This window comes from Cricetulus griseus, chromosome 3 (assembly GCF_003668045.3).
Source record: "Cricetulus griseus strain 17A/GY chromosome 3, alternate assembly CriGri-PICRH-1.0, whole genome shotgun sequence".
Lineage (NCBI taxonomy): Eukaryota > Metazoa > Chordata > Mammalia > Rodentia > Cricetidae > Cricetulus > Cricetulus griseus.
This window is the reverse complement of record NC_048596.1, coordinates 22,347,937-22,360,978: the sequence shown is the minus strand read 5'-3', so window position 1 is coordinate 22,360,978 and position 13,042 is coordinate 22,347,937. Positions and strand designations below refer to the sequence as shown.

General features: G+C 36.0%; 1 pseudogene; it reads left to right on the top strand.

Annotated features, from left to right (window-relative positions):
- Positions 1–11,874, top strand: part of LOC100774517 — a 47,913-nt pseudogene extending 36,039 nt beyond the window's left edge.
- The last annotated feature ends 1,168 nt before the right edge of the window (positions 11,875–13,042 follow it).

The following is a 13,042-nucleotide window of genomic DNA, read 5'->3' as shown; positions in this document are numbered from 1 at the left end:
ATATATAAAGTCTAAAATGAAGCAGTTTGGAGAAAATATGTCAACATTCCCACATATTGTTTATAAATGTTAGTCTTCATTTAAATGGGGTTGGTTATAAATGGTTAATGATCACAGTCAATCTCTTTTTAAATAAAAAAAGGAATATGTTGTAGAAACTAATCCTTTGCATTGGTATGGACTTTGCTTTATTGATAAAATTTCAAGGTCATTTTTGTTATATGTATATTTATAATCTTGTTTACGTAAATGCAGTGTATGCTTAAGTACAGATTACAAATAGTCACTGAAATAGTTATGTTAGTTAGGTTTTCTAGATGTAGAGTGATTTCAAATAGGTAGGTATTCTTCAAAACCTTTCAAAGACCTACAAGACATGGCATTTAAAATGGTTTATTAGGTTTTTCACAACAATGAGACACAAGTGCTCCTGGTAACACCACTGTGATGCAAAGCAAGGAAAAAGTACTGCCTTCTTGTAATTGCATAAAATCTTGAATGTTCATCTAAATTCACCTTGTTTCAGCACTTCCAACTTTCTTTGTAGAAAAATCCATTTTCATAATTTAATAGCACAATGCACTTATTCCTCATACTTGGTTTTTTGTGTTATTTCTACCTGTGGCTCTTCATATATACATGGACATATTTCTTTATAGCTTATTTTCACTTTATCTGTCTATTTCCCCAGGACTGGTGTATCTGAGTCAATTGATAATACCTTTCTTTCTTGACCAACTGCTAAAATATTACAATAGTCACATTAATATATTCTTTTGTATCTTTGAGATCCAAATATGTGCAAAGAGTTCTAATTTTGAAACTTTATTATGAACATCAACTCAGCGATTATGAAGTGGTACTTCAGCACAGATTTGATGGGTAGTTTTAAAAAAAACAGTGAAAATGGACATTCTTTTCAGTGCTGTCTTGTCTTCCTGTGTCTACAGAGAATTTTTATTCCAATATTTTTTCCATTGTTTGCTTGGAACTACAGGATTGTGTGTGTATCTAGGTACTAACATTTCCATATAAATGACATGGAAACATATTTACATCCTGTTCATTGTCCTTTTCACATTCTTAATTATGTCATGAATGTATTATTTTTGTCATGGATGAAATATGGTTTGTCTAGGTTTTTGGTAATTTGTTCTGAAATCTATAAGTCAAAATCAAAAGGAATGAGGCTTACTCCTATTGTATTTTTGTTTTTTATTTTTCTTTTGAGACAAGGTTTCTCTGTATTGCTTTGGAATGTGTCCTGGAGCTTGCTCTGTAGACCAGACTGGCCTGGAATTCACAGAGATCTGAAAGTCTCTGCCTCCCCTGTGCTGGGATTAAAGTTGTGCACCACCAACCACCAGAAGAAACTTATCCCAATTTTACTCTTCCAGAATGCTTCTATTCATGTAATTCTATTGCTGGTTCTGTCATCACTTGCTGAAGACCCTTCCTTTAGAAGGAGCAATCTTGGAAATCAGTTGTAAAAATCTCGGTCATAGATGTTTATGTTAATTCCTGGCTATCAAAGCTCTCTTGGGTTTCATATGGATTTTTTGTCAACACTTCACTACTTTCATCACTGAAGCTCTTCAATAAGATTTTTTAAACAAGTGTTTTATGTTTAATACATCTGTTTTAATTTAATTTACAATATTTTGTTTATTCTTTGAGAATCTCTATGATGCAATTTGAGCATAACTTCAACTTTTTTTATCCTCCACTCCATCCTCTAATCTCTTCCTATCAAACATTGTCATTTCTGTTTTTTCCTACTTTCCACCACTGTGTCCAGTTTCTGTTGCTCAACTAACCTCATTCCTGTCATGTGATTAACCTACCAGGAGTCACATCATTGAAGGAAATTGACTCTCCCATTCCCAGAAGCAAATCTTCTAGAGGCTGGATTTCCTATTTCCTCTCTACACCTTGTTTTGGGGTTTTATTGGATGAAGCCTACACAGTTTTTGGGCATGTCACAGTCACTGCAAGATCTCATGTTCATCTGTCCTTTTGGGTCCAGAAAACATTGCTTCCTTGATGTTATTGATCACTTATGGCTCTTTACATTAATGTCCCCTCTTCTCCAAGATACTTCAGTCTTCTGGGGAGGAGTGTGTCATGATTTAGGAGTGATCAGGTTAGAATACTTTGTTCTCTGCACATTGAACAGTTGGGTGTCTCTGTATTAATTGTCATCTTCTGTAAGGAGAATTTTCTGTGATGAAAAAGTGAGAGAGTTCTCATCTATGGATATATTAGTATGTCATTAAGGATCATTTCAACACTGTGCCCATTAGTCCATTAGACTAATGGATTTGATGACCAATTCTAACCCTCTTTAACCATGGCAGTATGGGTCTTACCTAAAGAAGTGGGTCTTAGATTAAATGAGAAAGTGGATGTTTGCTCCCATGAAATTGGTGTAACTATTGCACTACTGGGCATTGTTATCAGGGCAGACATTGTTGTAACTTACAGGTTCACAGCTGGGTGAGACTGAGAATAACTTTTCTCCCCCAGTAGCACACATGGCACATTCCTGCACCACAAATACTAGCCAATAGTATCAGACTGATTTCTTTGTGTTCTGTGACTGAAATATATAGTGTCAACAAAACAGGGTTTTACTGTCAATTTCTGGAGACTAGCCAAGGATATTGGCAATGACCTGTGATACTTAAAGATACACATGGCTCTATTGGCCAAGGGATCAAAAGGATATAGCCTTTTACTTGTCCTGGGTCATGTAACCCAAGATTAGACCTACCACATATTCTTCTTCATGTGATTTTGATAGGAGGAAATAGAAAATGAATAAATGTTTCCTTCATGTTTTTAAGGCATAAAAGTACAAAAGTGTATACACTTATGTGAAGATAATCACATCAATGCAAGAGTTAGGATACTCAGAAATAATGGTGAAACTGAAAGTTATAAAAATCTGTGCATAGTCTTTGAAATCATATGATAATTTCTCCACTAATCTATTTTTCCGGGATCTTTGTTGGCACCAATGTAAAACAAAAATTTTGTAGATGTCTTATTATGAATAAACTTGTACTTAAATAAAACACCATGTCAAGTTAACTAGAACAAACTGTATACAACTCAGTAAGCTTCTATACAGCTACAATAACCATTTGGAATGGGAGCTATGGAGTTTTATTTTAAATTTTATACTTTCAGTAACAAATACATAAGCTTGTATAAAACTGTACAGATGTTAGGATCAGATGTGCTAATAAATAATTTATCAAATTTTGGCATCAAATTATTCTTAGTCAAACCACAATCAACAATCTGAACTTTCACTTGAAAATCTGACAATCACTGTGAGTGATCTGTTTGCTGCTGGGACAGAGACAACAAGCACAATGCTGAGATATGCTCTCCTGCTCCTGCTGAAGCACCCACATGTCACAGGTAAGGACACAGGTAGTGACCCACAGTGCTCCTGTCTGGTGATGGAAAGACACTTCTAGTGTCATGTGGGTTGTTATTCTTAGAGAAGTCTCAGAGCTTCACCTTCTGTGCTACTCACTGGCTGTAATGAAGAGTGTGACTAAGAGAAATGGATTCTGGCAATCAAATTCTGCTTCGTGTCTGAGTTCTCTGGAAGGTAAACAGCTACAGGCATGGCCAGGGTACATTGCCTTGTGGATACATGTTCTTCTCTTCTTAAAAGCCATGTGTTTAGATCAGCTAAAATCTTTTAGTTTCCTTTCCTCATTCAGATGAATCTAACTTTGGGATGGAGAAAGGAAAACTCACCTCTCTGAAGCGTAAGCAGAAAGTATAGAAATTTCTGAGAATGTGTGAGATAATGTTCACTTTGAGAAGTATCCTAAATATTTAGATCCTCTAAAACATTTTCCATTGATGCAGAAAATGTAGATTAAGAAATTTTATCACTTCAGAAGTCCAATGATTTACTTCAACTCTACCAATAGTGTGTCCGCTTACATTGTAATTTAAAAGAGCTCCAGTGTTCCAGCATATATGAAACACACCCTCTCTCCTGTGCCCAACATATACTGCATGATAAAAGCAGAAATATGTAATATTTTTAGGATAAGAAGAGAAAGCAACAAGCAACCAAGAAGGCTTCACCAAATTACTGAAACAACAGTATGAGGAATAAGAAAAATATAGAGCAGGAAATATGACGTTGAAACACAAATGTTAGATAAACATGCATGTTGTAAGAAAAACTACCTTTGAATCTGTATCTACAGGACCCTGAAGACTTTTGTTCCAATGCAATGGAAGTTTAGTAGAGAACAATGCTATCTACAGGATGCTGGCCTTGCTGATGTTCCCTTCCTATTCCCATTCAGCAGGTGAACCCCCTCTTGGAAACTAAATTATTAAAAGAAACTAAGTCAAAGAAGTCCTTTACCTCACACATTTATGATTCACAGGGATGAGTAATGTGTGGGGATCAAAGAGGAAGCTGGCAACATTTGAATCCCAGAATTGTGCATGTCAGTGCCCTTTCTGTTTTATTCAAAGAATGTGAGCAGCAGGGTCTATCCTCCAGATAAAAGGAATAAATCAGCATTTCTTATTTTACCACCTTAATAGAAAATAGTTTCTATGTATTAATCCGAATATTTTGAAAACATTCACCCAAGACAGACTCATAGAGTTTTAAGACTGAATAGATGCATGAAGCCCTTCAGAGAGATCCCTCAGTTGCATGTAAACTATTCTTGTCAAGACTACACTGGAATTCACCAGATCAGCTGGCTTATTGAAGATGAGAACTCTAGGTTTGCCATAATTTTTATTCAACTTACTATTTCTTCATGATACTTGTGAGAATTTTTCATACTAATATCTGAAGTAAAGTCACAGGAAGTCATGGACTCCAGGTATCTGAATGGCTTTTATGGGTAGGTGAGGTTATCAGAGAGGTTGCTGAATACCAGGTCTAGGAAGCTCCCAATTCAGTATTTACCATGTGAGTCCTGTAGGAGTTTCACAAATACAGTGAGGGATGAAAGAGAAACAATTTGTAGTATAATGCTCATTTTATTAAGTGTATGTTTCCAGAATTTAAAAATATCTATTTAAATTTCCAGTATAATTCTAACTCAGGAAATGGAAAATTACAAAAAATAAGAATGTATCCATTTATCAAAACAATGCTAATAATGGAAAACAATAATAATTTTCATGATAATTAATAATATATATGTAACTACAATTAATCTAACAATGGATATTGTTACAACAAAGTATTATAGTCCAAACTGCTGTTCTCCCGTTTTCATTTAAAATGACTTTCCCTTGCATAGTATGTTATGATTATACTTTCCCCTCTCTTTATTCCTTTCTGTTACTCCCCGTCTCTCTCACATTTAGATGCACTTCTTTCCTGACTCACATCAACAAATCCCATGAAAGCACCAAACTGGAAACCATACTATATATGTAAAAGACTGTGCAGACCCACTCAGGCCCTGTGCATGTTGTGGAGAGCAACCCGTTGTCTTGACAATAGCCTTGGTTGATTGGGGATTTCACAGAATGCTTTTGATACCCTAGTACTAGTAGTGTTTCATTTGATGACAAGGGATGTTCAGTTGGGGCTCTGTCTCCTAAATATTTTGCTATTTCATTTAGGTCATCTTCATATATGTTCCAAATATATATTTAGGAAATTTCTACTGTATTAAGATTCCATTCTATCCCTCAAATGGTCTTGAATTTTAACTGTCTCTCCCTTATTCCCTCCTTCATGCCTGTCTCCCTTCCCAATTAATTCCCCCCATATGTCCGTATTTAACTATTCTAACTCCCTTTCCTAACAAGATCTATCTGTCATCCATAGCCACTTACTTACATCTAACCTCTGTGGTTCTAGAGAATGCAGCTTTGTTATCTTGATTTAACACGTAATATCCATGCTTGTGGATATATACCTTATTTGTCTTTCTGGGTCTGGATTTATATAACTCAGAGTGTTTTTTTCTTGATTCATCCACTTACCTGAGAATTTTATGATTTTATTCTTTTTTAGTTGCTGAGTAAGACTTAATTGAATAAATGTATCACATTAAAATTCCATCTATCCTTCTGTTTAGTGACATCTACATTGTTTCTAATTGCTGGATATTATGAATAATGCAACAATGAACATGACTGAGCATGTATTTCTGCGATAGGATGAAGCAATTGTTAGATGAACGCCCAGGAGTGGTATAGCTGCATCATGATGTAGCTTGGTTTCCACCTTCCTTAATGCCTGTCACACTGATATCCATAGTGGCTGTACAGGTTTGCATTCCCACCAACAATGGACAAATATTCCTTTAGATCCACATCCTCACCAGCATAAGCTGTCACTTTTTAAAAACTGATATTCCCATTCTGTTGGGTGTAAGATGAAATCTCAAAGTAGTTTTGATTAGCATTTCTCTGATGACTAAGGTTTTTGATCATATTTCTAAGCTTATTCAGTTTTTCTCAGCCATTTGAGTTTCAACTTTTGAGAATTGTCTGCTAATAACTTTATCCCATTTATTAATTGGGTTATTGGATTTGTTGGTGTCTTGTTGCTTGAATTGTTTATATGTTTTGGATATTAGCTCTCTATTAGATGTGTAGCTGCCAAAAATATTTTCCCATTCTGTAGCCTGCCATTTTTGTCTTAATGATGGTGTCTTTTGCCACACAGAAGCTTTTCAGTTTCAAGAGGTCCCAATATGCTATTGGTAATGAAGTGAGGGTTGAAGGGAAGGTTATGTGTTTTGCATATGCTTGTTCATATAGATGATGTAGATAAAACTGAAAAATTCATCTCCCATTTCTGAAAGACATAAATGTTGTGCATATGTGGGCATATAAAATATATGAATAGATTTCAGAAATAGTTGAAGAGTTTCAATTTGTTCAATATGGTGTGAGAAAAAAAGACTTTTATATTGTATACATGCAACAAATACAGATGCTCATAAATATACACAGAATAGAATGTGACTGTAAGAGAACTTTGTATTTAGATAGAGATTTGCTATCTGACTTCTCATGTCCTTTACCACAGTCTAAAACATGGTGACTGCATTGTTTCACATGATAATTTTAATTACTTATGCTTTATTTGCCATTAAGGCTACTAAATAAAAATTATATGCTGATACATTAAAATATGTGTACAGAAAGATAGTAATATAAACCTACTACACAGCATTTCTGTATAAATATATGTATAAATAATTTTACCCTTAAATGAAATAATGAACATTTATAATTCTCTTAGAACACCTACATTATGCTGTGTATGGCCTGACACTGTGCCAAAAATGTCACTTTTCTATCCCCCCATTTCTCACTGTGACCAACCAGCTAAAGTACAGGAAGAGATTGATCAAGTGGTTGGCAGAGACTGAAGCCCCTGCACGCAGGACAGGAGCCGCATGCCCTACACAGATGCCACGGTTCATGATGTCTAGAGAGTCATAAAACTGGTCCCTACCAATATGCCCCATGCAGTGACCTATGACATTAAATTCAGGGACTACTTCATCCCCAAGGTAAGCTTGTCTCTTTTCTGCTGCTCCTGAGTCCTCTTGATGCTCCCAGTTTCACAGTGTGGTTCCAGTCCTCTGAGCCACCCAGGGCTGCTTGTGGTTTGTACTGCTCCATGATCTGGAGGCAGCACTGCTGCAGATACACAGATATCTGGTAATGATACTTCCACATTTGCTCTCTCTTCCAAACACTTTTGGGCAAAGCTTAGGTATTTCTGTCTGAATGTTCAAATATTTTGTCAAAATCCTAAAAGTCTTTTCTAGATTTTCATCATTATGAGAAAAATATCTTCAAAATGGAAAGAATCCATATCCTGAAATCTTCAACTCCATAATAAAGCTACTTCATTCAGCCATTTATTTGCCCTAATTTTTCCCATCATTCTCCTAATTTGGCTGTCCCACCTACAACTTCTGCCTGCCTACTGGCCAATCAGCATTTTCTTCAGTCTATCTGGGTGGCAAATCTTCACAGTGTGCAAAAGGATTATTCCACAGCACATAACTTGTCACATTTCTCATGAGAATGACAATTGTTTAATATCTCCCTATCAAGTTTGATGTTTTAGGAATACAAAGATAGTTGTGTAGATCAGATGAAAATTTTTTTTCTAATTTTCATAAGGATACAAGAGGCACTTTATCTGGATCCAATTATATATGAGCATGGCCCAGGAAAACAGAGTTTTACTTTGAGATCATTTTTATTCTCAAAAGTCTGTCCATTTTTTTTCAAAACAGCTCTCTGAACCCATTTATGGTTCTATGTATTGTTTCTTTTTTTGATCACTGGCTGTACATGTTGCAAACATATATGTATATTGGATTTTCCCTACCACATAATACTTATGACTTCTATGTTAACAAAATTCTGTCCATATTTTTTCTTCCTCATGCTTGTTAGAATTTTTGTAATAAAACCAAGTTGTTGGCACAAAACTAAGTTAAAAACATTCCCTAATTTGGTTCTGTTTGTATGTATTTCATTTATGTGGCCACTTAGTTCTACATTGAAGACACTATAAAATTTCTTATTGTGTGCCAGATACTACTGATGAAAAATTCAGAATTTTTATAAGAATATTTTCATTCATAAAGGATGAAGTTGCTCTCTCCTGGAGAGTCTTGTATTTCTTCAGAGTGGGGTCGGTCAAAAAGACATTGGTAAAGTTCCAGTTACTAACATCATGTAGTGATGAAGGAACTAATTTTTCATGCAGAAATGGATTTTACTTTGTGAAAACAGGTTTAGTATATGGGTTCGGTGGCCAGTGTGCTCTGTTTGGCTAAAAATAACACTCCTGAGTTAAGACTGTTGAGGTCTATGGCTAATATACAAAACTTGGTTAGGCTTATGTCATTATCCCAACTAAATGATAAGTTGAACAAAGAACAAGTTTAGAACAGTATATCCTCTCATAGGTTCCTTGGGTTTAATGCCCATTTTAAGGGGAGTGTTGCCTCAGCTAAACTTATATCCCATTGTCCTCTGCTGGTGGATGATGTTATGACTGGTCTCTTTGGGGTCTATTCCAGTAGAATTTAGCATTCTTTTCATTTATGAAACATCTCACTATTTCACAGCTGATTCTCCCTTCTGAAAATTGGATAAGTGTTTTTTTTTTTATCAGAATGGAGTCACTGATCTCAACAGAACTAATAGGATATGAAGAAACCAATGATCTTGTCCATAATTGTTCTGGTAGATTTCAGGCTTTCTAGTCATAAGAAATGTGATGGCCCTTTAGAGATGCTGTCATTATAGCAGAGAAGCAGTCACAGGCAGCATGTAAACAGATGCTTTTGGGTATAATTCATTCAAGTCCTATTGACACTAGAATTAATTTCATGTAAATTAGACATGTCAATAATAGTCTTTTTGGTTTAATAACATAAACATATTTAGTTTAGCCACATTCTAATTTGTGTGGCCACCCTGTAAAAGCTTTTAGACCATGATCACAGAAACTTTGACATAATATAAGGTTGGTTTTTGTGATAGTGGACGAGACCTTGTCAGCACCAGCTCCCAGAAATTTCTGTGTATATTCCGAATTTGTATTGATTTAGCTGTCATCAGATCATGACATCATAACTTACCCTTCATCTTATTTGGATTTTATTTTATTTTATCCCTATGCCCCCATTCCATTACTTCCTTTCCTTCTCCCAAATAGTCTTCATCCTGTTGTGTGACACATAGACATATGTGCATTTCTTTGCTTGTTTCTGTGCATTCATATAGATAGATTGCATACATGTCTGCACACATCTACTCTGGTACTTAGCCTTACACTTACCTTCTTATCATATAGACAGATAGATAGATAGATAGATAGATAGATAGATAGATAGATATCTAGATAGACAGATCGATGGTTTGATTCTCTAAATGAGAAGAAAGGAGTCATATTTTTCTTCCCAAATTTTCCACATTATTCTTAATGAATGGTCTCCTATTCTGTTCAAAACACTCAATGAACTATTCCATCTGGAACCTTATTTACATGTGGGGTATATAGACAGATGTGATGAGTTATATCAGATAGTGGTCAGAGAAGCATGCGTCTAATCTGAAGGAAAGGAAGAAGAGACTCAGGAGTTTTAGCTCAAGTACTCATGTGAAATGTCACTGAAGTCTCTTTAGCTTCACCACTATGCCTGGCCTCAAACTCCTCCATGCTCCAAATCTGCTCTCTGTGTTAAAACTTTCCTACTGTTCTTTGAATCTTATCCCAACTATGGAGCTGAAGGTGAACTAGGTTATTTCCCTAATGTATTTTAGCCCTATGATTTTTTTGTAACTTGATTTCTCTCTGTGTGTTGCTATAGGGAACAACGGTAATAACATCACTGACATCAGTGCTGCTTGACAGCAAGGAATTCCCCAACCCAGAGGTATTTGACCCTGGCCACTTTCTAGATAAGGATGGAAACTTTAAGAAAAGTGACTACTTCATGCCTTTTTCAATAGGTGAGAGAAATTCATTTCCATGAATCCATTGACATGAGAATCTGTGGAGGCTTACACAGTGGCCCCCTAATGGCCAGAAGACTGGCAGTGATCAGGGGTATGATTTTCAGTGTTCATGCATTGTCATGAAAAAGAGATTCCTTCCATGTCAGGATATTGAAATGAAGCCTTGATTGTTTAATCATTATTCAAAATTGAGAAAGATAGAATGTAGACTATTTGTTTTCTTCCTTTAGCTACATCACAGTAATATCAAAGAAAACAAACTCCATTTACACTTTTTTCATTCACAATGAAAATGGAGACATTATAACGTACATTCATGTCTGTTTTGCTGTGTCAATCACCTCCTTGGTCAACTATGTAATTAAATGTCACCAAATACACAGACACTTCTTCAAAGTCTCAAGTGGCCTTGGTAAACACCTGAATGAACAATACTTATCAAATATCAATTGGACCAGGGCAATGAGAAAGTCTTCCAGATCTCTGGATTATTATGAATAAATCAGCACATTTATCACACAAACTTTATATGTTAATGCCAAAAATGGAGCAGCATTATAATACATGAATTCTTTGCTTCCTCAAAGCATGGGTAATGAAGAATTATAAAAAGAAGTCACATATCATTAAAAGAAGTTCATGAGATATTAGATTAGAGCATTTTTTACACAGTTCAGAATGACAGAAGCTTCTAGATCATCGTGAGATGATGGAGACATTGTCGATGTGGCAGGACACTCTGTCTGCACAAATGATCGAGAACCCTGTTCCTTCTCATTCAGGGTGAGAGTAAGGGATATTGAGTCAGCATCTTCAGTGTGCTTGCTGCCATTGTATGTGTAGCTTGTGTCCGTAGCTTTATTATTTTTGATAATGAACATAGAATCCATCTTCCTCAGTCTCCAAGGCAATCTGATTACAGATGTGAACAACCACACCTAAATAAAAAGTATTTTTAAACAATGTAATTTTCAATAGTGTAGGTTAATTGGGCAACCACTTTGTTCCACATTTTTCTATCTGCCTAGGTATCTATTCTTTCATGTAGCCATCTTTCTACCAACCCAGCCAATAACTTACCCTTCATTCATAGCCTCTTGTGTCAGTTACAAGTACAGTGATTCTCACATTTTCAAACAATAATAATAATCTTTTTTGACATTTTCCCCTAGGAAAACGGATGTGTGCAGGAGAGGGTCTGGCACGTATGGAGCTGTTTCTATTCCTGACCACCATTTTACAGAACTTTAAGCTGAAATCTTTGGTTCACCCAAAGGACATAGATACAACCCCAGCGCTAAATGGATTTGGCTCTCTGCCATCCCCTACAAGCTCTGCTTCATTCCAGTATAAAGAAGATTAGGCTTCCTGGCCCAGACTCTGTTGTTTTCTGCCATCCCCTCTAGACCTTCATTCCATCAGGGACAAAGTGTCCTTCCTCCCCTCTTATCTATTCCCATTCTGTCATATCCCAAGAAACACCTGTCAATTATTTTGAAATTTCTGGAGTCACTGCACACATATATTGCTATTTTCTATTCTTTGAACAGTGTTATTGTCCCTTGGGCTAATGTTTCTGGTCTTGAGCTAAAATAGAACTTTACTGTTATATAATTAATGTAATAATATAATTCATTGTCATTTTTCTTCTTCATGATTTAAATAATAAATGTATTCTAGTAGTGTAATTGTTCTGAGAGTAGCATACAGTTTAATTAAGAAATGAAAGAAAATACAGTTCCCAGCACATTATGCTGGACTACATACTGTGAAGGGTAGAGAATACAAGGGTGAGTGCTAGAGAGATGTTTCCTTCACTTGAGTGATTGCCACATAAACCTGAAACCTAAATCTAATCTCTGGTATGTATATAATGGCCAGGTATGGTGGTGTGTGCTTGTTATACCAATACTGGGAAGACAGAACATGAGATTCTTCAATATTGCTGGACACCCAACCAAGCCTAATTAGTGAGTCCCATTTCCCCTTCTCAAAAAGCAAGCTTGTTATCTTCCAAATAACACCAAAAGTTCACCTCTGACTTCCACATATGTGCATGTACAAGTACATACATTCTCTTACATATATGCCTCTGATTATGCACACACATCTGCATACCTACACACATACATGCAAAACAGGATGTGAAGAGGAAGGTATCAAAGCTCTTTGGCTGAGCATCACTTAAAATAATTGGAGTATTTGGGTTTTTTAATTAAATGTATTTTTTAATTTAGAAACAATCTTATTTTAGATATCAATCCCAGTTACCTCTCCCTCCTATCCTCCCATGCCCTCCACCAACCCACACATCCCATTCCACACCTATGTCCCAAGATTGTGAGGACTTCAATGGGGGAATCGTCAAAGACTTTCACATCATTTGGGGTAGAGCCTAGGCCCTCCTCTGTATATGTGGGCTCAGAAAGTAACCCTACTTGGGGAATGGGCTACCAAAGTCCATTTGTGCACTAGGGATAAATACTGGTTCAACTTTGAGAGGCCTCATAGATTGCTTGGG